Source organism: Salmo trutta, chromosome 1, assembly GCF_901001165.1.
Source record: "Salmo trutta chromosome 1, fSalTru1.1, whole genome shotgun sequence".
NCBI lineage: Eukaryota > Metazoa > Chordata > Actinopteri > Salmoniformes > Salmonidae > Salmo > Salmo trutta.
Window position 1 is genome coordinate 42,571,533 of NC_042957.1, and position 6,000 is coordinate 42,577,532.

Consider the following 6,000-nt stretch of genomic DNA (forward strand, 5'->3'; position numbering starts at 1 on the left):
TGCTCTGGACACTACGCTGACAGACACAGCAAACCTTCTTGCCACAGCTCACATTGATGTGCCATCCTGGATGAGCTGCACTACCTGAGCCACTTGTGTGGGTTGTATACTCCGTCTCATGCTACCACTAGAGTGAAAGCACCGCCAGCATTCAAAAGTGACCAAAATATCAGCCAGGAAGCATAGGAACTGAGAAGTGGTCTGTGGTCCCCATCTGCAGAACCACTCCTTTATTGGGGGTGTCTTGCTAATTGCCTATATTTTCCACCTCTTGTCTATTCCATTTGCACAACAGCATGTGAAATTTATTGTCAATCAGTGTTGCTTCCTAAGTGGACAGTTTGATTTCACAGAAGTGTGATTGACTTGGAGTTACATTGTGTTGTTTAAGTGTTCCCTTAATTTTTTTGAGCAGTGTATATTTCATTTCATAAAGCTGCCAAAATTGTGGTTTTGATTTATGGACGATGTCCCTTTGATGCGTATAATTTATCAAGATAGAATTTCATTGTAATGCAACACTTTTCTTTGCATTCATCAGACATTTCGATAGTTTAATATGGAATTTCGTTAGAATAATTGGATATAGATGCGCAATTGAGAGCATCCTGTCGGTCTGTTTCACCGCCTGGTACGGCAACTGCACCGCCCACAACCGCAGGGTGAACTACCCGCCCTCCAGGACACCTACAGCACCCGATGTCACAGGAAGGCCAAAAATATTATCAAGGACTCAAAATCATTGGCCACTTTAGTAAATGGAACACTAGTCACTTTAATAATGCCACTTTAATAATATTCACATATCTTGCATTACTCATCTCATAGGTATATACTATATTCTATACTATCTATTACATCTTAGCCTATGTCGCTCTGTCATTGCTCATCCATATATTTATATATTCTTATTCCATTCCTTTACTTAGATGTGTGTATTAGGTCTCTGTTGTGCAATTGTTAGATATTACTTGGTTAGAGTTTGCTGCACTGTCGGAACTAGAAACACAAGCATTTCGATACACTTGCAATAACATCTGCTAAACATGTGTACGTGACCAATACAATTTGATTTGAAGTTAATGTTTATATACCTTAGTAGAATTCACTGTGGATAAGTGTCTGGTAAATGATGCATATGTATATGTTAAAATGAACATACCAAAATGAACTGCCAAGCACACTGGGTAAAATTATTTGCCTTGTTTCGGGGCAGAGCTCATTAGAATAATACTTGTACAGTGTATTTGGAAAGAATTCAGACATTCACTTTTTCCACAATTTGATACATTACAGCCTTATTCTAAAATAGATTAAATTGTTTTTTCCCCTTATCAAATCGACACACAATACCCCATAATGACAAAGCAGAAACATGTTTTTAGAAATTTTTGCAAATGTATTAAAAATAAAACTTAAATACACATTACATAAGTGTTCAGACCATTTACTCAGTACTTTGTTGAAGCACCTTTGGCAGCAATTACAGCCTCGAGACTTCTGGGTATGACCCTACAAGCTTGGCACACCTGTATTTGGGGAGTTTCTCCCATTCTTCTCTGCAGATCCTCTCAAGCTCTGTCAGGTTGGATGGGGAGAGTTTCTGCACAGCTATTTTCAAGTCTCTCCAGCGATGTTCGATCGGGTTCTGGCTGGACATTCAGAGACTTGTCCAGAAGCCAGTCCTGTGTTGTCTTGGCTGTGTGCTGAGGGTCGTTGTCCTTTTGGAAGGTGAACCTTCGCCCTAGTCTGAGGTCCTGAGGGCTCTGGAGCAAGCTTTCATCAAGGATCCCTCTGTACTTTGCTCTATTCATCTTCCCTCGGTCCTGACTAGTCTCTCAATCCCTGCAGCTGAAAAACATCCCCACAGCATGATGCTGCCACCATTATGCTTCACCATAGGGATGGTGCCAGGTTTCCTCCAGACGTGACGCTTGGCATCCAGGCTAAAGAGTTCAATCTTGGTTTCATCAGACCAGAGAATCTTGTTTATCATGGTCTGAGACACCATTAGGTGCCTTTTGGCAAATTCCAAGCTGGCTGTCATGTGCCTTTTACTGAGGAGTGGCTTCTGTCTGGCCAGTCTACCATAAAGGCCTGATTGGTGGAGTGCTTCAGAGACGGTTGTCCTTCTAGAAGGTTCTCCCATCTCCACAGAGGAACTCTGGTGCCCTATAAGAGTGACCAAGGCCCTTCTCCAATTGCTCAGTTTGGCCAGACAATTCCTTCGACCTCATGGCTTGTTTTTTGCTTTGACATGCATTGTCAAGTGTGTGACCTTATATAGACAGGTGTGTGCCTTTCCAAATCATGTCCAATCAATTTAATTTACCACAGGTGGACTCCAATAGAGTTGTAAAAACATCTCAAGGGTGATGAATGGAAAAAGGATGCACCTGAGCTCAATTTCAAATCTCATAAATAATGTATTTCAGTTTTTTTTAAATACACTTGCTAAGTAAACTTAAAAATCCTTACACAGGGACAAGCAAAGTCAATCTTAAATTAATCATCCTTCATTTGTCAGCACGCTGGAGAGTTTCCAACCAACTCAATGCACTATAGTACACATGTCAATCAGAAGCTCTGCCTGGGCAGTCCCAGCAGTTGTCTTATATATGACTATAAACAGACAAGTTATATTTGCATGATTTAGCATAATTAATTAATCATTACTGTTTTGTTTCATTCATGTGACCAACCAATACTGGTTCATAACATGTGACAAACCAATACCTAATGAGGCTTCTTCTCTCTAAGCTGAGACTTTGAAATTGAGATATTTTTCGCTCGTTCTCATAACAAGGTCTGGGTGTCCTGCCAAATTGCAGATACTGATAAGAGAAGATTCGTTAAATCAGTCCCTTGCATGAACACAAAAATTGGTTATTAGAACGGCACATAAATAGAACACAGAAATTAGTTAACAAATCTAAAACCCTTTTTTCACTTTGTCGTTATGGGGTATTGTGTGTAGATTGATGAGGGAAAAAAATGTAACCAATTCTTGAATAAGGCTGTAACATAACAAAATGTGGAAAAAGTGAAGGCATCTGAGTACTTTCTGAATGCATTGCAATTTAGCTCTGGAATCAACACTAGATAACACTGGCCAATTTGCTGTGGAGGCATGCATGAACACACACAAGCACACACGCACACGATCAACTTCTCCCTTCTGCAGCACATTGAGCTGGGGCTTAGGGGCTTAGCCCTCTCAGTTGAAACATGTGCCCCTCACAGTTTTAGTTTTATGTCCCTATATAAAAATAGCAAATGGGTTCAAATAATTGAGTGACAGGTTGGCGCAAAATCTGTATCCCCAAGGCGCTGTGTCAGCACAATGGACAGAGTGCATCATGGTGTGTGTAGAGGGGCTATGGAAATCCGATGTGGTGGTTAGGTTATAGGACAGCAGGCAGACCCCGAGCCTGTCTGCCGTCCTGTACTTGCCTGATTCTGACCTGATTACGAACCTCTCCTGCCCTGACCCTGAGCCTGTCTGCCGTCCTGTACTTGCCTGACTCTGATCTAATAACGAACCTCTGCCTGTCCTCGACCTACCCTTTGTGTTATAATAACTGCTCCAGCTATGTCAAGACTCCCGTAGTGTGGCAGACTACGCAGTGTATTTTCGCACGTTGGCGGCTGAGAGTGCCTTGAACCAGGAAGCATTGTACGACATCTTCCTTCACGGATTATTGGAGGTGATTAAAGATGAGCTCGCAGCCCGGGAGCTTCCCATGGACCTCGACTCTTTCACAGACTTGACAATCCGGATCAATGGGCGGATACGAGAACTTAGAAGGGAGAGGGAATCTGTTGCCCGTCACCCTCGCTCGCCCTCGATTCCCACCTCGCCTCCGAGGAATCCCGGAATCCCCCAAAGTAATTTTCGAGAGAATCCGATGTCACCTTAGTGCTCCCGGAATCGCCGAGGGCGGTCGCCTCGCCTCCTCTAGAGCCCAAGCTACTGGGAAGGGCTTGATTGTCTCTGGGTGAACATTTACGCAGACTGAACAACAGGAGCTGTCTGTATTGTGGGACTACAGGATATTATATTTCCACCTGTTCATTAAAAAGAACAGGCTCATCATTAGGTACGAGTACTCTTCTGAGCCGTACAGGGATTTTCCAATCTCTCATTACTCGCACCCCTTTTCATGCCACTCTGTTTTGGGGTGACCATACCAAATTACTCCGGGTGCTCATTGACTCTGGGGCCGATGAGAGCTTTATCGATGCAACTTTGGTGTCAGAGCTGGGCATCTCCATTCAACCCCTCTCCATTCCCATGGACGTCAGAGTGTTGGATAGGTGCTCTATTGGCAGAGTCACCTGCACTACGATTCCGATCGACTTACGAGTATAAGGAAATCACAGTGAGTGTATGCAGTTCCTGCTCATAGAATCTCCCCATGTACCAGTGGTTTTGGGATATTCATGGCTCCAAAAGCACAAACCCTTGATCGACTGTGCTACTGGTAATATCGTGGGTTGGAGCTCGTTCTGCCATGCTCATTGTCTTAAGTTGGCCCAGCCTGCCCTGCAGGCTTGAGAGAACCCTTCGGAGTATCTGGACCACCGGGAAGTCTTCAACAAGGTCCACACTACATCTCTCCCTTCGCATCGACCCTACGACTGCATTGACCTTCTCCCGGGCACTACACCCCCTCGGGTGGCTTTACTCCCTATCGGGTCCAGAGACCAAGGCTATGGAGGAGTACATTGAGAACTCTCTCGCTGCAGGGCGTATTCGTCCATCGGCCTCTCCCGCCGGCGCAGGGTTCTTTTTTGTGGAGATGCAGGACAAAACCCTGCATCCATGTATCGACTACAGGGGCCTTAATGACATCACGGTTAAAAAACGTTACCCTCTACAACTCATCTCCTCGGCTTTCGAACCTCTTCAGGGAGCAACCATCTTCTCTAAGTTGGACCTCCGGAACACCTACCATCTGGTTCGGATACGAGAGGGAGATGAGTACAAAAACAGCCTTTAACACAGCTGGTGGGCACTACACCATTCAGACTGATCAACGCTCCTGCGGTGTTCCAGGCCCTGGTCAACAATGCGCTCTGGGACATTTATTTATTTATTTATTTTATTTCACCTTTATTTAACCAGGTAGGCAAGTTGAGAACATGCTAAACCGGTTTGTGTTTGTCTACCTCGACGACATCCTTGTCCTTTCCCGTTCAGCTCACGAACACGTCCTCCACGTCCGACAAGTCCTTCAGCGTCTCCTAGAGAACCAGCTTTTCGTTAAAAGCGGAGAAGTGTGAATTCAATCCCTCCACCATCTCCTTCCTAGGATACGTCATCGCTGCAGAACATATACAGATGGATCCAGACAAGGTGAGAGAGGTGGTGGATTGGCCTCAACCCACATCCAGAGTGCAGCTGTCCTGGGCCAATAGGGGGCCCAGGACAAATTTGAACAGTCAAGGGGCCTAGCCCTTCTAAGAATATGTACAACAGACCCTGCATTAATATCAACCTTAATTTTGGGCTAGCTGTTCTGCTAGCGGGACAACATCCGGTGAATTTGCAGGGTGCGCAATTCACATAAATATTCGTAATATTAAACATTCATGAACATACAAGTGTCTTATATAATTTAAAAGCTTAACTTCTTGTTAATCCAACTGCGTTGTCAGATTTCAAAAAGGCTTTACGGCGAAAGAATACCATGCAATAATATGAGGACTGCGCCCCACATCACCCTACATTTCAACCAGCACAAAATCACAAATAGTGATTAAATAAATCACTTACCTTTGAAGATCTTCCTCTGTTTGCAATCCCAAGGGTCACAGCTACAACATTTGTTCGATAAAATCCTTTATATCCCAAAAAGTCTGTTTACTTGGCGCCATTGATTTCAGTAATCCACTCGTTCAACATGCAGACAAAGGAGTCCAAAAGGCTACCGGTAAACTTCGTTCAAACAAGTCAAACGACATTTCTATTTAATCATCAGGTAGTTTAAAATGTAA